The 21,395-nt window shown below is 47.4% G+C and overlaps 1 protein-coding gene across 3 annotated transcripts in view; it reads right to left on the minus strand.

The window, feature by feature from the left end:
* NDUFS1 (NADH:ubiquinone oxidoreductase core subunit S1) overlaps positions 1-8,546 on the minus strand; it is a 1,009,292-nt gene extending 1,000,746 nt beyond the window's left edge. Inside the window, exon 1 of one of the 3 annotated variants that reach the window (XM_069615565.1) lies at positions 8,382-8,546. The gene's annotated coding sequence lies outside the window, so the exon portion shown is untranslated. Of the gene's footprint in view, positions 1-8,198; positions 8,223-8,365 lie in introns of those variants that run through there. The other 2 variants (XM_069615566.1, XM_069615564.1) reach the window with 2 other exon arrangements.
* Positions 8,547-21,395: the final 12,849 nt, after the last annotated feature.

Genomic DNA, 21,395 nt, shown 5'->3' on the forward strand with positions numbered 1-21,395 from the left:
AAGAGGGCAGTGATGTGCTGTTGGTGGCCTCAGCCCGGTGGGTCCGTTGGCTGGGCCTGGGGTGTCTGCGGCCGGTAGTCGTCGGGTACTGCTGTGTGAGTCTATTTGTGTTTTTTGTTTTGTTGTTGCAATGTAGTGAAGTTTGTGCAGTTTGTGGTTGTGTTTGGTTTGGAGTTTGAGAGGTGTAAGCAGAGGGGGAGATTGTTAGTGGATTGGTTAGTTGGCATTTCTGTCTCAAAGTGAGGCGATGGGCTTGTGTAATCTCCACAGATGGGGTGTGGGAGCGTTTCTGCGCCTCTGTCCTGATCTGGGCTTGTCCGGTACTCTCATTCCCTTTCACATCTGGCCTCCACTTCCATCAACTTCCTTCATAACCTTACTTGTGTTCTATTTGACTAGGTGTTACCGGTCTAGTTGTGGTGGGAGTATCGGTTCTGGGTGTTGTCAGTGTTCTCTTAGGTTTAGTCATCTTTTTTCCTTTGTTGTTTCGGTTTTCAGTTTGAGTCTTTGGTGTTGAAGAGCCAGGTTTTTAGTAATTTCCTGAATTTCAGGTGATCTTTGGCGTTTCTCATTTCTTTTGGGATGTTGTTCCAGGTTTTTGCAGCTAAGTGGTAGAAGGAGGTGCCTCCAGGTTTTTTCTTAAGGTATGGTTTTTGTTCCAGGCGGATTTCCTTGCTTGACCTGAATAGTCTTGTTGCCTTGTAGATTGTTATTTTCTTTTGTAGGAATTCTGCTCCTTGTCCAGCGATTGTCCTGTGCGTTAAACACCATGACATTTTTTTATTTTGTTCATTTACATTTTTAAAGCGCTCACACAGCCCAGGGGGCATTGAGACACTGGTACAAGAATATGTCTCTTAGTTGCATATTTATAAACGCACCTATTACCCGAAGTTCTCTTTTTTTTTTTTTTTAAAGCGCAGACCCACGGATCAAACCTGTGTTGCTTCATGTCACCTCGTTTCCAAGGTGTGCAGGTTGACGCTGAGCTATCCTCCCGGGACATGTATAGCAACCCTAATGAGATACGGCTGTTCTGAAGCATTTAGCAGTCCTGTTGATAAGTGGAAAGCTAGGTCAACTCTGCTACAATTCAAAACTGTTATGTGCTCTGCATTTTAAACAGATCTCTCTACTGCAGAGGCATTCTCTCACTGAACAATCAACAGGACTGCAACCACCAGGTTAACAATGGATCTAGGCTGCAGTATTAATAACCCAGTGTGCTAGGTTTCCCGACATGCTATCAACTCTGAAAGGCCCGTAGGGTAGTCTCATTTAACGCTAACCTGTCATGACTGGCTCGTCCCAAGCACTATGCCAGTTTGAACTGATGGTCCCACACATAAATCATGAGATTTATAATCAGTGCTTTAAGTGGGGTAAGAAATTGAGGGGGTAGGCTCATTTGGGGGCGTGGACTAGGAATCGATGGCCGTGGCCTAAAGACAAACATGTAAAACTGGTCTGGCCTACATTACTAAGTATATATTGTGTTGCGACCACCAGTGACCAGGTTATTCTAATTTCTTAATGTAATGAGTCGATTAGGTTTTATTCCAATGTTTACTCTCGACAGGTGGGAGCTAAATAGATGGTTCCTGACATTAAATGGGGATTTCGCACCAGTTTGTGCGTCTTTGCTTGAAGTGTGTTTGCGATGAGAGTAAAATGAAAAATGTCCCCATTTGTGATTCCTGTTCCACATTGTGAAATATGTATTAAAAAAATAAATAAAACGCCTATCGGCAGACACGCGGTCCTGACATGGCACATTCTCTGCTCAGCTTCTCTTTATAAAGATTACCCTCATATTGCTTTAAACGGGCCACTTATTTGTGGAACCGACTTGGTAATTCCTTATTGATGCTCCCACTCGCCATGCGAGACAGCAACCCTTTGCTGGGACAGCCATTTCAGCAGGCTCTCAATTATACGGACTGCACATCCATTGTGCCTCACCAGCTCTTTTTTAGAGTTCAAATTATGCGTTTCCTCGTGGCATAACACATAATTTAACAGTGTTACAAAAGTCCATGATTTATGCCAGGGAATGACTATGCCGTTTGATGTATATAAGTTAAATTGTTCAGAGTTTATAGAACCCAGATGGCGCACCAAAAACGGAAAAGATAATGCACAGCCCTTCTTAAAAATTATGTATTTTGTATTAGCATTAATTTATATAATTCGTATTTCTAAAGCACTACACAGCACTTTCTGCAGCTCTATGGCACCAGACAGAGAATTGAGCTCAAATCCATCCAGATATATGTTGAAGGCAGCCATTTGGTTGTTGTTGTGGCAGCATACAATCCAGTGGCAAAGAAGGTGAGTAATCATTTGAAATGGCGCACCGCCAGGCTAGGACTAATTTCCTCTGGTGACCCTCACGAGGGGTGGCCAGAGGAAGTCAAAAAAGTGAAACACTTCTGGCAGCAGGCAGCCAGTCACAGCGCCGCTCAAACAGTTTACGCGACACTGACTGGCTGGCAATTCTGTCAGTCACAGCAGTTGCCTGACTGTTTGCCACTGACTTGCCTGACTTAATCATGGGCAGCCGGGCCGCCCATGATTAAGTCAGGCAAGTCAGTGGCAAGTGGCTGGGGGGCTCATCTCCCGTGGCGGCTGTGGCAGGGGATGATAACCTGCCAGCGCTGTGGCTTGGTGGGACTGGGAGGCCCCGGCTCAGCCTCACTTATTTGAGACTGCTGGAGTCAGCCTGTTTATAATGAAGATGATGCCTATGAAATGGGGTAAGTTTTTTGGCAGAGCACCAGATGGAGGCTTCTCATACTGTCCACCAGTGTATATCACATCCACTCTGGAGAAAGGAAAAAAAAGAGCTCAGACACTGTCAGTTTTTGAGTGAATGTGTATTGGTAATATGCCATTACAGCAGCTCGGCTGAGAAATTCAGCTACTGTCAGAATGTATATGAATCCTGCTGAGAAATGTCGGTATGTCTGCAGTGGACTCCATGATTTAGGGGGTGCTGCCAAGAATATCCAGCATAATGATACGTATGGAAAAATAAAACGTGTTTTCACAAGATTTTGGTGCATACAAAGGCCTGATTAGCACCTTATCTAGACAGATGATGGCTATTGTATGGAGCTATCATTAGCAACAACAATTTGCACGAAGATTTGTAGCTGCTATAGGATTTGCTGTTACACACAGCGTGGCGTCTATGAATAATGCTGCGTGCCTGTGGCCACCGGCCTTTACCATTAGTCAGGTCTCCTTTTTGGGCGTCGGTGGTCTCCCTTTTTCACCCACCTCGTCGCAGCAGCTTGTCTGCACCTGCGCTTCCCCAGGCAAAGCGCCCTCTCACATTGGAAGCGCTACCATATTCGGTCACTGCCTCGCAGAGCTCTGCCACACTGCACCTAGCCGAGGCCCTGACTCTTTGATGCCCGTCAGGATCTGCAAAGACAGCTCCCCATCGCACATGCCTTGTGGCGCTACTGGCTTGTCACCTCTGCACCTCTTCTGGCATTTCTCTGTCTTCTCACTTGGAGCCATCCAGAGGCATAGACAGGGTAGGGCCTGAGCATGCAAGGTCCACCCAAAATCTGTAAAAGCCCACTCAGTAGCGCTGTGTGGGCATTTGCTGATTTTAATGTCGGTGTGGTGCACACAACTACATTAGATTCAGACCCCACTTGTTAGACAGTCCTGGCTACGCCTCTGGAGCCGTTGCCATGCTTCGCTACAACCACGTGGAGCTCCACTAGTGCCCCTGCTGGTGGAGAGACTCCAACTCACTGCTGCAGGTCAGGATCAGCAAAGTCCGTTTCCTGAGCTGCTGCGGCTCTAATCGCCCCCAGAAGGACCTTGCTCCTTCCTACAGTGTGACAGATAGGGCTCACTTTTCTCTCCAGAGCGGGGGCCATGTTGCGCCACGTTCGTCTGAAGTCCACTGCTCAGAATTAGCTTTTATATGTTCTTCATATCAAGATCCACTCCCTGGTTTGGTGAGAGCATGTTTACCATCTCACCCAGGTTATTTAGTTAGGAACGTAAGATTTATTTAGCAGGATATACAGGTTCTTTTCGGGAGCTCACTCAAGATGTGACCATCTTGCTCTGCGCACCCTGCACCACCCACATATGGGCACCCGATTTCCTACTTATTCTGGCATTCGCCGACAAAATCTGTTTATAATCATGGAATCAGATTCATGAATGAGGCTGAAGAATTATGGCAAACCTAAAGTCACGTCTTGTCCGTCGTGTGTGCGGTGCGCACTGAGGTGTACGGGGGAGCTGGAAAAATTGAAATAAATAAATTCTGATGATGTTTACACTCTTTCTACCTTTATTGACAACGTTTGGAAGTTTTCACATTGCTATAAATGACATGCTGTTTTAAAGATGTTTGAATCCCTTTTGAATCCCGTTTGTTATGTCAATTGTAATCTTATGATACGTATATCAATCATTATATGGATTTGTTTTTGTAAGTTTCTATGACAATTTATATCAAATAAAAGCAAGTGATGATAATGACAATGTTTTTCTTGAACACTTCATGGGTAGCCTTTACAAAGCCAGGCCAGCCACCCTAATCCCTTGTTTCAGCAAATCGCACATACACATTCTAGCCGCTCAAACTACCTCCCATACGTTGGACTTGGGTCCCCCAAGGGCGTTCCCACCACAAGCGCATTGAGGGCATATTAATTGGATAGAGGCTCTTTACAAATGACTAAGACTACTAGTCTTAGTCACTTATTTGCTGATTGAAATATGCCAATTCTTGTAATAAATAATCGTCTTCAAATATTAAAAACCGTTTTTGGGCAAAATGACGTTACAATCTCCAACTCCTTATGCAAGGGATACCATCTCATGCGTTGAACGGCCTTGTGAAGAAGTGTGAATGATGATCAGATACCTCGACATTTATTGTTTTGGCAACCCTGTAATCCTGGGGCATGAGGGCTAATGGTAGGTGGGGTGCTCTTGTGTACCCTGTGAAACAATCCTCTGTTAAAGAGAACGGCAAAAGAAGACAACATTTGGAGAGGAAATACAGGGATCCCTACACCGACCGACCGTGCATTTCTAAGGTAAGGCTGCCATAAGCACAAAACAAAAAGTACTGCATTTTTAAAAGGAGAGGGGCTACTGCTAAACAGTAACAATCCGTGTGTCAAACAGCTGGCCGTGCCCCGTGTTTACAGACTATAGAGTTGCCGGTTTCATAAACACATGCCAACTGGCAAGCAAGTGTATTTATGTCCTAGTAACTTGCCATCAATGCCAAGGAGACATTTAACTAACGAACAAGGTTACATCTCTGGTCGTCCTAGAAGTGCTCAAGGACACGGGTGAACAACAAGCCAAGTTTACATGACAACGCAGAACAGAACAACGTGCAAAAATACACATGTTCATACATCGAAAAATAATTAATTGAACCAGTAGCCCAGCTTCCCAAAAAGCGATATAATAAATTCACCTCTGTGCAAAACGTATAACTTGCCTTCCATTTATTGGTAATTTGCAGGCCGTCTTAAGCAGTGGGACTAGTCCTTCAAGGTAACTTGGGATAAGATAAGATATGGGGGGGTGGCGCGAAAGATGAGTTGGGTGTAATAGAGAGGGGCACATTGTTAGAGGGACAAAATGTAATGGAGAGGGACAAAAGTAGAGGGTACAAATAATAAATAAAAGCAATGAAGCCAGATTTCCTTCACGTATCTCTATCGTCCCATTAGTTTAATATTGATGCACCAGCCTCTAAGACAGGCACCATTCGCCTCTCCACCCCAATTAGATATATCCCTCCAGTTCCGCCCTCTGTCCACAACCCGTTAGTTAAAAGTGTAATGAACAAGTAGTAAAATATAACCAAAAAAAAGGCCAAACATTTGTTACGACTGAAGAATATCAAACTTAAAGTTTATAAAAAGTGATTTACTTCAAAAAGGGATGTGGGAGGGCGAGCAGAGATTAAAAGAAGGGGGGGATGGGCGACTGTGAGAGAGGGTAAAAGTAGCAGGAAAGTAGCAGGAAACCTAACTCCCCACAGAAAAAAGCCTATGGAGCAGATGCCAACCGGGAATCTCCAACACTGTGTTCTGTCTCTGAATAAGTTCTTGGGCTGCACTGCACAGAGCGGATACGGCATTGGTCACAGGATGGGCAAAAAATAGAGAATCACCCCGAGCCATGAAGGAGATGAGCTCTGATTAAGTCAGGTTGGACAGGCTGTCCTATCCTGTTTCGCAGATAGGTCAGAATGCATGGCTATTGGCTGATTCTCGTTGGTGGAGAAAGTCCTATCCAGATTACGTATGTGACCGTCAGATGTTATTAACTAGCCACATCAATGCAGACACGCGGATGGGTTTGGGCGGCAAAGGTCCAGCTCGGATGAAGGCTTTTCCTCTCTTGCTGTGCAGGGGCCAAGGAACTCTGCTAGCACTCAGAACACAGGGTGCTCATTAACATTGTCAAGAGTCGTTGTCAGGGTAGGGCCTGAGCAGGCAAGGCCTACCCAAAATCTATAAATCATTTCCAGATGTTAATGTCACTGTGGTGAGCCCAACTACATTAGCTTCAGCCCCTACTTGTTAGACAATCCTGGCTACCTCTGCCGCTGACCAGCTGCTCCCATTGGGCCATGGATATTCATCTACTGCTTTTTTGGTTAACCTAATTCAGTCAGGGATGCTCCCGGACGTGTTCTGATCTTGCATGGGAGGGTCTCCTGCTTTTGGGAGCTACAGGTAATGAAGCTCGTCAAGGCCACTACAGAGTACCAGATATCGGTGGGTATGTTAGGAAGCAACATCTCTTAGCATGAAGCATTCTTAGAGTTCTGTGATGCGACACTGCGGCTCTGCAGCTGGATTGTAAACCAGGGTGTGAAATATGTTCCAGATCCTCCCGTCTGCCTGGGAGAATGAGTGATTATGGGGAAGAAAAGGTACAGCAAAAAGGAGGCTTGTGGTGATGGCTTCTTCAGTGCAGTCAGAACCCTATGTTTCTTTCTTCCCTGGTGTGATCAAGAATAGGGCATAAAAAGAGAGCTTGATGCAGGAGAGCATTCAAGTGTGCAAACGGTCAGAAGGCGATGAGTAATGAGAGTTACCAGAGAGTACTCGCATCATTCATAGTTATACAAATGCAAACAATGAGCTCAGCAACTAAGAAACACAAAACGAACAGCGCATGAAGTGCATGTAAAAATCGTCGGAGCGTGCCAACCCAGTTGAACTTTGAAAGTGTCTTTTTTTAAATACATTATTTGAAGTTCCCGAGATCTCTAAGCACATAAGTTGTTTCAGTTTCAGACAGGGCACTTCAAGAGTCTTTACTACTTGTCGAGTTGAATCCTGCCGGTTACATGTCCATCGCAGACCTTAGCTTAGGCTCTATGTCGTGCGCGGGAGCTTCGAGCCCAAAAGGGCGCAGTGAATAACACGGAGCATTTTGTAATGCATTATCTGAGCTCTCGGTAACCAATGCATCCATCTATTGATAGCGCTTCCTTGCCGCTTAAGTACTAAAGCGCTTTACAATAATTATGGAACTGTACAATAGCAAATTACATATTACAAATGAAGTAGAATAGAAAACATGAAAATTAAAAAAAATGACAAAAGAACGATGTTAGGAAGTATTATCTTTCAAATGTAAAAATGCAATGCAAGTTTTGCAAGGAAAACGTAGGTCAGGGCTCAACTTTGAAACATGCAACACAGATAGCCTCGTTCCATATAACAAATCCACGCAGTGCTGATTTGTTACCCATAAGCACTCTCCACGCCTGAGTGCTTGGGTAAAAAGAGGGACCTCATTTCACAGAATATCCATTTATGTTGGATTAAAAGCAAAGCATGTAATCGAATGGCACATACGACAAAGGGGTCTCTTTGCAGTGGTACTACCGAACAAAAGACTACAGCTAAGCACACTGCTTAGCCATAACAAGTGATTCCCAAGACAACGTATAGTTCACATCACGTGCATAATACACAGTATGTATGAGCTACTCACGCACCTATCCATAAATGCCCGTATACAAACTGCACGCACACATCACACTCTTCACGTAAGGCACACAGGTATTTAAGTATAGTAACACTCTAAAATATGCAGCGCAAGAGTAAAAGGCACTGGTATCGGAAAGTAAAACACAGAGAAACCAGCAGTGCGCTAGATGTAAAACCAAAGATTACGTTAAGCTCAGCTGGCTGTCAATGAACCTCAACCTCCACTTGTCAAGGACAGGAACACGTATTATGCTCGGGAGCGTCCCTGAAACTAAGCGGGGGACTGGTCCAATTACAGAAGGGGGTGTGGGTAAGTACATATACAACGCACGTATGTATGTATGTATGCTCACTTGCAGCTCACACTACCTTCAACGTAAGGCTTCAGGACCGGCTCTGCACCAGCGGACAAAATGGAGACTTCGGTAACCTTCGCTCACGTTCGGAAATAACCGGAAAAAGTGCGCATAGACAGAGAAGAAAGAGCTTAATAAAAACACACAACCCCTTTCCTCCACATGCACTGCCTTCTGTCACTTCCATAGACGACCTCTGCGCTAAGGACCAATCACTGAGCTCTAACAAAGAACTAGAGTGCCAACATTACACAAGACCCTGTGTCCGCCCTGGATGCCATGCTGGTTGATTAAACAACCATGCAATCCCTCACGTTCATATTCAACGGCAGCGTTTTCAGACAAAAAATGGTGCTCCTTTCAGCTGTCAAGAATTTTAAGAATACAGGGGACACATGGTATTAATGAAATTTCCTTTTGCATTTCAGTTGTGCTCGTTCGTTCATACCTCTCAACGGTTGTCACTCGCCTTTGAATAGCTAACTAACCTGGCAGGCTGCCTGCCATGCACCTCAATGAGTCCTCACCTATCAAAAACGAAATCGGGTGTGTTCACCCATTATGGCAACACTAAAAATTGAGAGCCATATTAGCATGGGTGGGCGATGTTAGGTGGGACCCTCCCATGTGTATTGCCCCTTTAAGGGGATGTGTCCCTCCCACGTGTATTGCCCCTTTAAGATGGGCCATGACTGTGTCATGGCCCAAGTTAATAAAGGAGCCCCTGCAGCCGCAGGCACGTGAATCAGAACGGCTGCAGACTCTGTAAGAGGTTGGTCTGAGTCCATGTCTCATTCATGATGTAGGCCACAGGCCTACACATGGCGGCCCAGACCTACAGGCCCTGGTGCGATGGGACCCTCGTGCCAGGACCGTGGCAGAGGTCCGCATGGTCAGGAGCCTGCAGGCTGTGCCCTCACCCCGATGGCGCCGATGTCCCATAGTGCCAAGGGGCCTGCCGGATGTCCAGGGCAGGCCCCAAACCCCCACAGGTTCTGGGCCTGTGGTGTGCTGATGGAAACAGCACCCAGGGGCGCCTGATGTCCATGGCAGGCGACCCCCAACAATGGCGACGAGGAATGAGCCCCGCCCATGTGCCATTCCTATGCTCTCCATGGGATGCGATTTTCCCTTTGTTCCTCCGATTGGGGGAAGGTGGAAGAGGAGCGGCAGGTCGTGGAGAAGTGGGGCAGAGTCCTGCCCACTGCCCCTGCGGCATCTATTGTCATGGGGGGAAGAAGAAACGGAGTGGCTGCACTGGGGAGAAACAGCAGCCTGTGCCGTGTCATGGAGCAAGAGCCCTGAGGGTGGATTTCCCCCTGGCTGCGGCCCTCTGCGAGGAGGGTGCTCGTGCAGCTAGGTGGAGATACAGCCCTGCGGCAAGAAGAGAAGTTAGGGGAGGATCATCTGCCCCTCAGCGTCTGCCGCCCGAGCAAGAGCTGTGCTGCCCCCAGGCGGAAAATGGAAGACCAGGAGCGGCCTGTGCCAGGGGGGGAACCAGCCAGCAGAATCTTGCGGCATACGCCGCCATCAGTAATGATGAAGGTAGTGCCCCGCCGGGGGCAGCATCATCCTGCGTGATGCCACGTCGCTGCCGGGGCCCCACTCGCATGGCGGGCACAGCGGCGGCGGAGTGATGGCTCCAGGACCCACAAAGAAAACACTGTGGACCAGGGACGGCACCGGGATCGGAGCTGTCCAAGAAGAAACAAAAGAAAAAAACAGCAGCTGCATTGCGGAGCATGATTCCGGGCCCAGCAGTGCGAGAAATGATGCAGTGCTCCAGGCAGGTGAAGTTGTGGCCCTGTGTGTTCCTTAACTGCTGATGGTGAAACCAACTGGAAGGTCAGCCCGCAGCCCCGGGGAATCCAAAAATAAATTAATAACGAAGATAACATCAGACAGCCACAGCCGCATGTAGATAGGGAGCGGCTACAGCCCTAACAACAAAGGAACCTCCCGCCCGAGGAAAGGAACGGTAGAGGGAGGGAGGTGAGTGCCTGCACCCCCCAAACCCCACACGCCAACAGAATTTCGTGAGTATTCTCTGGCTGGCCGCCCGCCAAAGCCCTCATGAAGACCCTGGGCTAGGCGGGCTGTCGGAGCGTGGAGAGACTGTGCATGGAGCAGAACGACCGTGGTGTGGCCCCATAGTGGCATTCATCCATGCTGCTGTGATAGGGGAAGGTGGACTCCCATGTTGTGGGGAAGGGGATGCGTGATGTTGCACTGCTCCAGCACAGAACTGCAGAAAAGGAAGACCCGCGGCTCTCTGTATGGGTCCAGGCACCTGGTGGTGAACAAATATGGAGGAGCGCTGCATGCAGGAGCTGAAAATACCAACAGGCAGAGCCCGGCAGCGATGGGCCAGAAGCCCCACCTGCAGTTTTAGTCTGGACCCACCAGTGGTGACCTTCTGGAGTGCTACAAGTCGGAGCATGGAAAATGACGTGCACCTAGAACGTCCGTGCTGCCTGGTGGTGAAATTTGCAGCTCCATGCTCGAGCGAGGATGGAAAGGTGGAAAGGTTCCGGGGTCGGAGCCAGGAAAGTGAAAGTCCTGGACCCGCATGCAGTGAAGTGGAGGATCCAACCCACCCCCCCCCCCAACGGTCTCCTCCACAACTAAGGAATGGCCGCAGCTGGGGCCCCCACAGCAATCCCGGGCCCGGCGGTGACATCAAAAGAGGAGCTCTGACCGGGACCAAGGGAAAGTGAGGCTCCCGTGCAAGACTCTGGGCCGGGCGGTGGAGAGAGAACATAGTCAGGTTGTGTACCTGGCACCCTACATCGACACAGAGGCATGCAGCCCTCCTGCGTTCCCCGGGCCTGCGTGGCAGAGCAGAGGGAGCACTGCCACTCCAACTGAAACGTCTTCCATGGTATCCCAAAGATAGTAATGCGCCCGATCATAATAGCCGAGAAGTCAGACCCCTGCCAGCCCCACCGGCAGTGCAGTGGACATGTGGGTGCCAAGTCGGAAGAAAGGAAAGGAAGGACTTTGAGCACCGAAGGCAGTAGTGTATCACCAGGCTGTCCCAACAGCACCCAACGGGATCTGCCACCCCTATGCTCCTAAGGGTTCCAGGCCATGAGCGTCGAAGCATCCGGCGCTCTGTGGACTGTACATCTCACCAGCATTATCAAACATGGAAGGCTGCAGGCGCAGGACGTGACAGGGTGGGGACCCTCCAGTACTGGGGAACGGGTGCTCGGCACTGCTAGGTGTTCTGAGAGGCGGGGTCCCACTGTGCACCTCTAACACCAGGCAGTTCCTACAAGGCCAGCTGTACAAGAACCCGTGCATTGTACCAGCGGTCGAGAAGGATGACCAACAAGAATACAAGTAAAAGTTTTCCGGCCCAGTGCCATCAGGAAAACGGGACGCCCTGCCTGCCCGCCGGTTTGCCGCTGGCCAGGAAAGTGATGACTGGCTCCAGTCTGGAGCAGTATACTGAGGGGGCAACTAAAAGGTGCTTCACACCAGAGCAGAAATGAGGAGGCAAGTTTACTCCGCAGGCACCAAAAGGCAATGCACGTTGGGATGAGCCCAGTCCGTCCAGTGGAATGTGAATAATCGCTTATTCTGGGTCAACACATGTCACAGTGCAGAGCTGATTCACCAGCATCACATCAGAACTCCAAGTCCTGGGTACGTGAGCGCACTGCACTCAGAGCATCGTACACTTCACTACCAATGGAATGTCCAAGAAGCTGCACACGATGGACAAATGACTCTCTGCATCAAAGACTGCCTTGGGCAACTGAAGCGTGGCATTGTTCCAGCACCGACAATAGCCTCACCGTGGTCGACATGGGACTTTCACCATCAGGCCCATGGTGGGGGTCACTGTCATGAGCACTGGGACATCCTGCGTTCTGTGCACCCCCGGCGCTATCAGGTGATCCGAGATGGTAGCTCCCACCACGTACCTGGAACGCCAATCCAGCCCAGCGTTGGCAGCCAGACAAGAACTGGTACACTGTTAGGGCAATCGAAGGGCCAGGCTAAACAGGGCTTGGTGGAGATACCTGCCGAAACGGCAACGCCGGAGGAGATAAACCAGATTGATGTCCAGCTCACTTTGCCCATATTTAATCTGTCAGGCAAAACCCTCACACAAGCACAGAAAAATGTTTTATCTAAGGGACTTTCATTTGTCCCCACGACCTGTACCGATTGGTTTGTAGTCGAAACAGACATCAGAACATTTCTGAGGAAAGTCAGATTAAAATCTTTCTTTAAGAACTCCGAACCACCGGAAAAAAGTTCGGATATGGGATTAAAAGGACCCTCTTCGTTTACACCTACCGATAACCAGGTGACGAAGGAGATCCTCACCTTTGAGAAATGCGTTCTTAAGGGCATCCGAGATCTAGAGCACAAGAAACAATCAATCAGACATAATCTGACCAACTTGGAAAGACAAGCTATCAAAACCCTATCTGAGTATTCCGAATTGGTTATTAAACCTGCAGTTAAGGGTGGAGGTATTGTTGTTTTTAAACAACAACAATACCACACGATGGTTCTGAACCTATTAGACGACACGGTCAGCTACAAGAAAATCAAAAAAGACCCGCGTACGGATCTTAGGCAGACCATACAGTCAGCTACCACTCTAGCACTTGAGCGGGGCTCGCTGTCTAAAGATGAGTTCGATTTCCTGAACCTTTCGGAGGGGCGTACCCCCACATTCTATGCGATCCCAAAGATACATTAGAATGTCGACAATCCCCCGGGGCGTCCAATAGTTGCTGGTTGTGGTTTGGTTCTCGAACCGGTATGTAAACACATTGACAAATTCTTGCAGCCTCTCAGTCAGGCAACTAATACCTATCTACGTGACAGCTCCTCAGTGATTAGACTGGTCGAGGGGAGGCCATTCAACACTGAGGAAGAAATTCTTGTTACATTGGATATATGTGCTTTATATACGAGCATTCCTCAGCAAGAGGCGATTCAATGCATACGCGAAATTCTCTCGATTGAAAAATCACCACGCAACACTCCTACTGAATTCATTTTGGAGTTACTCACTATGGCCCTTGAAAATAACTATTTCCAATACAAGGAACAGTTCTTTCTGCAAACGCATGGAACAGCGATGGGTGCGGCGTTTGCGCCCAGTTTAGCCATACTATATATGGCTATGTGGGAACATCATTTTGTCTTAGCGGAAACTAACCCGTTTGTGAGCCACATAAAACTTTGGCGGCGGTATATTGACGACATTCTTCTTATCTGGCAGGGCCCAGCCTCAGCTCTCCAAGAATTTTTTTCGTGGATTAACAGACAACATACAGAGATCAAATTCACGATTAGTTCCAGTACCAAAGAGATCCAATTCCTGGATCTTAGAATCTATGCAAGGAATGGCAATTTGGAATGTTCGCTATTCAGAAAGCCTACGGATAGAAATACATTACTCCATTTCTCGAATTTCCATCCGAGGGGAGTAAAGGAGAATCTTCCGTATGGTCAATTTCTGCGACTGCGCAGAAACTGCACATCTATCAATGAGTATACTACCCATGCGGATAGTCTTACAACACGTTTGGTTGCTAGGGGTTACCCTAGAAAACTGGTTTTGAAGGCGGTTAAAAGGGCGAGATTCACTCCTAGGGAATGTCTGCTCACTCCCAAGGTCCGTACCACAGAAGAAAAACTTGTCTGTGTTTTGCCCTATACTACGCATATCTATGCGGTCAAGAAATTGATTAAAAAATGTTGGCCCTTGGTCAAACTGGAACTGTGTGATGAACCAACACCACATTTTGCAATGACCAGACAGAAAAATCTGAGGGATTTGTTTGTGCATTCGAAATCTCGGATTTCGAGAAATAGAACTACGGGCTGGGATCTCCGGCTGTTGGTAGGACATTTCCCGTGTGGAGGCTGCTCTATCTGTAAGTACACCAAAAAAATTAAGGACTTCCAGGTGAGAGATAGGAAATGGGACATTCGAGCTATGACAAATTGCAAAACATCTAATGCAATTTATTGTATCCAGTGCCCTTGTGGCCTTAAGTATGTGGGCCAGACTTTGAGACCTGCCCACACACGTATCGTGGAACATAGGTCTTGCATTAGATGTAAGAGCATCAATGCCCCCTTAGTTTCTCATTACATGCAATTTGGCCATTCCCCTGAGGATCTCTTTTGGTGGATCTTGGAGGCTCTACCGAGACACAATACCCCGGCATGTAGCCTCAATTTAGCCGAGGCCAGGTGGATACACCGATTGGATACCATAGAACAGGGTTTAAATGAAAGCAACCCCCTTTGGTGGTGAAATTCCCCCCTCGTTTAGTTTTCCTCTTTTTGTGTGAAGTCACTACTTTACCTTACGTTGTGGCCTTTAGTCCGTGTTGGCTAGGACACTTTTCACAATGATTCTTTGTGGCCCTGCCCCAGTTTGTGGGTATTACCGTCGGAGGTACCCCGATTGTATAGATCCATCAATTCGATTCTGAATGGCTACACGGGGTGAGGGTTTGACACTCTTGCCCACTCATTGCCAGAGCAAGCTCTATTCTCTAGTCCTATTTCTTTATCCTTGCCTTTGTGATCCACATCTATATTAGACTTTTTGCCTTGGTAGCAGTGGGTCCTTTCTTTGTGTCGATGTTCAGACACGGGAAATGCGTAGCACTCTTCCGGGATCGCACCGAGCCCGAGCTTGAATGATCACGGCGCGGTCTGTATGCGGTTCAGCCCTGCAATCCCGACTGAATGGTTGCGGTCTAACTGGGGGCCTTCCCAGGTAGGTGTTCTCTCGATACGTTTATCATTGGAAATGAGTGTAGGTAATGGGATACGTGGTTGATGCCGCGGTGGATGCTTCTGCACCGCGCATTTAAGGGTATATACATTTATGCAATTTTGCGGCTTCCACGGTTTTAGGAGAGCGGGGCATTTTAATATATTTCTTTATACGGCATATCTTTACTTCTCTGTGTTTATGAGTGGTATCGTTTTGTCCCTTCCTCCTTTTTTAGTTCCTAGTTGGTGTAGTGGGGACGTGGCATTGACCCCCCCTCAGATCGGCTCAACCGGTCCTTGGACCCCCGTGTTTGTCGTTAGAGGGGCCGCCTCCTATTACCTGTTCCAGCCCATAGCTGCAGGTGAGTTACCGACGCCTGGTAGTAGGGTATCGGCACGTTTACTTCTCTGTGCAGCAATTTGTGTCTTTGGTTTTAGATGAGCAGACTTGGAGGCACTTTCCGGCGCTTCTTTGACATCTCGGGGGTACTGAAATACCTCATGGGGGTACCATTCTATCCCTCCTAGTAAGTGTAGGGCCATTGTTAGCCCTGTATGTACCTGGCTGAGGGCACGGTATATCTTTCAGTTCTGGGTCGGGCGTTTGGGCACTCTCGGCATGCCGACACCTGGACACAGTAGCACCTTATTTCGTCTCTTAGGGGGTCTATATTATTGGGTTGTATTTTTTCCTCTTTACGTTCCCTGTGGAGCGTTTTCTTCTTCTCTGCCCTCTCCTTGCCCGTTGACAGGGAAGGGCATAGTGAATGATTTGTTCTGGTGGAGGTTGTTTCTATATTGATGTTACCACTCTGGTGAAGGGTGGACTTCCTCCAATACACAGTAGTTCGGTGTTTTCACAGGTGTAGAACTTCTTCTCCTCTCTTATGTTGTTATTAGTCACCTTTTCCAGTAGCTGCAAGCTGTTCCTCCTGGGCTGCTGGGGGTGTTTCTATTTGTCTGTACAGGCCAGTAATATCATTATTTATCACATCCACAGAACTCCATTCCCCTTGGGGTCCTGAAGAAGGCAGCAGAATCGATGCCCTGCCGAAACGTCCTGTACATCGCTCCTTGCTACCGAGCTCTGTGATATGGCTCAACAACGCCACAACGGACGTAGACCTGGGATGTGTGTGTTTTGGTCAGACGCAATTTAATGTGCCATGTCTAATTAGTTTTAGCATTGTAATTGGGTGACACTGCCATACAGAGCATATCTGTGACTTGTTAGCCAGATAGGGCCAGTAAGTTAGAATATGTGCCCGCTTGGCTCTGGTATATATAATCCTGGCGGTGTCATCTGTGTTTTTATGATTATATCATGAAATTGTTAATAGATGCATTTTATACATTTTCCACATTGATACATGTCTTTATGTGGTGTTTTTTTATGATTGGTGCACGTAGGACCTACGGCCTACGAAATAAAACTATGAAATTTTTTATTAAATGAAAAATTTGGCACACTGTGTATTTCTCATTTTGTGAGGTGATGTATACAACTCACGGAATGGGACCTAGTTTAAATTGGGGCTAGGTCATCAAATTCGTTCCTAGATGGTTCATTTGGGGGACTCCCCTCTGTGTGTTAATGATGTCACTCATTTGTCCCCTGTATGCCTTTGAGTGCGTATCCCTTGTGTGGCGATATCCAGACAGTTTGTTGCTGTTTGTAGGGGTCCCTAATTAGTTTGGGTCTTTTTCTTCCCTTCTTTGAGGTTTCACATTTGACTACATGGGTGGTCATCTTCTTTTGACCTTGGGGTGAGACTGTGTCCGTGGTGTGTGGTTTTGTTCGGGAGCCCCTTCTCTTTCGACCCTGAATTTATTTGTGTGTGTGGTGCTCCTTAACGCATCTTGTTTTTTATTTTCATTTTTAGCACCACTTGTCCTTTATATTTAGGGCAAGATGGCGGAGGTGGCTACGCTTAGTTTTACGGAGGACCAGATTACTAATATACTTAAAGGTCCTTCTTTTTTTGATTTAGGTAGCTCTTTTGCCAATGTTCCCCAAACATCATCGGGTGAGGACTTGCTCAAGTTAAAGAAAAAATCTTTTCGCACTGACCTACGTGGGCATTTCCTTCGGGAGTATTTGAAGGCCAATATCATACCGGCAGGCCTTGTCGTCAGGAACGAACCGTGTCTATTCTTGGAAGATGAAATGTATAAGACACATTTTTGTTTCATTGCGACTAAATGTAGTCGTGATCTCATGTATCTCACTATATCTACAGTGCAACGCCTCACAGGCCATATACAAATTGAATTGGATGAGGCAGAGACCAAATTTCGTACCAGTACGGTTATTGCCAATGCACAGGAAAAACTTAAGGAGGTTCAAAAATTATTCGAAGAATTTAAGAATATTACTCTAACTAAAAAAAACAAAAAATTGTCCAAGGACATCCAAGAGTTCAAGCTGGAGACCATCTATCCATATTTGTCAGCTGACTTCCTCCAGAGTAGAAGCAGTAAGAACCAAACAGGAGGTCTGGCTCGCAGACAGAGGCCACGAGTGAGTTTCTCGAGCTCGGGCAGTAACTCATCCCAGGGCTCTAATCAAGGATATAACCCGGGGCTGTACATGCAGGCAGGTCCGCAGTATCCTCTTGGGCCCCCGCAACCAGGCTATAGACCTTTTTTAGGCAGAGGTTCCCCACGAGGCCAGTTTTGGGGCCCCCAATATCCGTCCCCCATGTGGCTTCCCCCGGCACACAGGCCTGGCAATGCCGGAGGAGATAAACCAGATTGATGTCCAGCTCACTTTGCCCATATTTAATCTGTCAGGCAAAACCCTCACACAAGCACAGAAAAATGTTTTATCTAAGGGACTTTCATTTGTCCCCACGACCTGTACCGATTGGTTTGTAGTCGAAACAGACATCAGAAAATTTCTGAGGAAAGTCAGATTAAAATCTTTCTTTAAGAACTCAGAACCACCGGAAAAAAGTTCGGATACGGGATTAAAAGGACCCTCTTCGTTTACACCTACTGATAACCAGGTGACGAAGGAGATCCTCACCTTTGAGAAATGCGTTCTTAAGGGCATCCGAGATCTAGAGCACAGGAAACAATCCATCAGACATAATCTGACCAACTTGGAAAGAGAATCTATCAAAACCCTATCTGAGGATTCCGAATTGGTTATTAAACCTGCAGATAAGGGTGGAGGTATTGTTGTTTTTAATCAACAACAATACCACACGATGGTTCTGAACCTATTAGACGACACGGTCAGCTACAAGAAAATCAAAAAAGACCCGCGTACGGATCTTCGGCAGACCATACAGTCAGCTACCACTCTAGCACTTGAGCGGGGCTGGCTGTCTAAAGATGAGTTTGATTTCCTGAACCTTTCGGAGGGGCGTACCCCCACATTCTATGCGATCCCAAAGATACATAAGAATGTCGACAATCCCCCGGGGCGTCCAATAGTTGCTGGTTGTGGTTCGGTTCTCGAACCGGTATGTAAATACATTGACAAATTCTTGCAGCCTCTCAGTCAGGCAACTAACACCTATCTACGTGACAGCTCCTCAGTGATTAGACTGGTCGAGGGGAGGCCCTTCAACACTGAGGAAGAAATTCTTGTTACATTGGATATATGTGCTTTATATACGAGCATTCCTCAGCAAGAGGCGATTCAATGCATACGCGAAATTCTCTCGATTGAAAAATCACCACGCAACACTCCTACTGAATTCATTTTGGAGTTACTCACTATGGCCCTTGAAAATAACTATTTCCAATACAAGGAACAGTTCTTTCTGCAAACGCATGGAACAGCGATGGGTGCGGCGTTTGCTCCCAGTTTAGCCATACTATATATGGCTATGTGGGAACATCATTTTGTCGTAGCGGAAACTAACCCGTTTGTGAGCCACATAAAACTTTGGCGGCGGTATATTGACGACATTCTTCTTATCTGGCAGGGCCCAGCCTCGGCTCTCCAAGAATTATTTTCGTGGATTAACAGACAACATACAGAGATCAAATTCACGATTAGTTCTAGTACCAAAGAGATCCAATTCCTGGATCTTAGAATCTATGCAAGGAATGGCAATTTGGAATGTTCGCTATTCAGAAAGCCTACGGATAGAAATACATTACTCCATTTCTCGAGTTTCCATCCGAGGGGAGTAAAGGAGAATCTTCCGTATGGTCAATTTCTGCGACTGCGCAGAAACTGCACATCTATCAATGAGTATACTACCCATGCGGATAGCCTTACAACACGTTTGGTTGCTAGGGGTTACCCTAGAAACCTGGTTTTGAAGGCGGTTATAAGGGCGAGATTCACTCCTAGGGAATGTCTGCTCACTCCCAAAGTCCGTACCACAGAAGAAAAACTTGTCTGTGTTTTGCCCTATACTACACATATCTATGTGGTCAAGAAATTGATTAAAACATTTTGGCCCTTGGTCAAACTGGAACTGTGTGATGAACCAACACCACTTTTTGCAATGACCAGACAAAAAAATCTGAGGGATTTGTTTGTGCATTCGAAATCTCGGATTTCGAGTAATAGAACTACGGGCTGGGATCTCCGGCCGTTGGTAGGACATTTCCCGTGTGGAGGCTGCTCTGTCTGTAAGTACACCAAAAAAATTAAGGACTTCCAGGTGAGAGATAGGAAATGGGACATTCAAGCTATGACAAATTGCAAAACATCTAATGCAATTTATTGTATCCAGTGCCCTTGTGGCCTTAAGTATGTGGGCCAGACTTTGAGACCTGCCCACACACGTATCGTGGAACATAGGTCTCGCATTAGATGTAAGAGCATCAATGCCCCCTTAGTTTCTCATTACATGCAATTTGGCCATTCCCCTGAGGATCTCTTTTGGTGGATCTTGGAGGCTCTACCGAGACACAATACCCCGGCATGTAGCCTCAATTTAGCCGAGGCCAGGTGGATACACCGATTGGATACCATAGAACGGGGTTTAAATGAAAGCAACCCCCTTCGGTGGTGAAATTCCCCCCTCGTTTAGTTTTCCTCTTTTTGTGTGAAGTCACTACTTTACCTTACGTTGTGGCCTTTAGTCCGTGTTGGCTAGGACACTTTTCACAATGATTCTTTGTGGCCCTGCCCCAGTTTGTGGGTATTTCCGTCAGAGGTACCCCAATTGTATAGATCCATCAATTCGATTCTGAATGGCTACACGGGGTGAGGGTTTGACACTCTTGCCCACTCATTGCCAGAGCAAGCTCTATTCTCTAGTCCTATTTCTTTATCCTTGCCTTTGTGATCCACTTATATTAGACTTTTTGCCTTGGTAGCAGTGGGTCCTTTCTTTGTGTCGATTTTCAGACACGGGAAGTGCGTAGCACACTTCTGGGATCGCACCGAGCCCGAGCTTGAATGATCACAGCGCGGTCTGTATGTGGTTCAGCCCTGCAATCCCGACTGAATGGTTGCGGTCTAACTGGGGGCCTTCCCAGGTAGGTGTTCTCTCGATACGTTTATCATTGGAAATGAGTGTAGGTAATGGGATACGTGGTTGATGCCGCGGTGGATGCTTCTGCACCGCGCATTTAAGGGTATATACATTTATGCAATTTTGCGGCTTACACGGTTTTAGGAGAGCGGGGCATTTTAATATATTTCTTTATACGCCATATCTTTACTTCTCTGTATTTATGAGTGGTATTGTTTTGTCCCTTCCTCCTTTTTTAGTTCCTAGTTGGTGTAGTGGGGACGTGGCATTGACCCCCCTCAGATCGGCTCAACCGGTCCTTGGACCCCCTGTCATGCCTGCGCCATGGGCACATCCATTTATGCTCCATTTGGACTTGGCTACTTAATGATTTTTGTCAACTAACTACGCATACCATAATGCACCTGGCCGCAAGCATTGTTTCCTGGCCGTTCCTATTGGGTTTCTATGGAACTACACCCCCCAGAAGCCTTAGAGTCTGGTCCTGCTTCCACCAGCCCAGGAACAGAAAGGGAGGTGGCCGATTGCCTGCAGGTGTGATTCGCCAGGTGAAACCAATTGGCCTGCCTCTGTGCTGGGCTAGGCAGTATAAAGGCGGCTGCCTGCAGTGGCTCGGTCTCTTGCATCTGAGAGTCCTTCCTCCACCTTTCGCGTCTGTCTTCGGATCCTTGTATGCTGTTTACCCTCACTCCTGCTTGGACCCTGCCTTGCAGCTTGTTACACCCCGCTGCCTACAGCCCTAGCCTTTTGGGTTCCCTGCCTTGTTGCTTGCTCCACCCTGCTGCCTCCAGCCATAGCCTTCCAGGCTCCCTGCC

The sequence above is a fragment of the Ambystoma mexicanum genome, chromosome 9 (assembly GCF_040938575.1).
Source record: "Ambystoma mexicanum isolate Mex_15411 chromosome 9, UKY_AmexF1_1, whole genome shotgun sequence".
Classification (NCBI taxonomy): Eukaryota; Metazoa; Chordata; class Amphibia; order Caudata; family Ambystomatidae; genus Ambystoma; species Ambystoma mexicanum.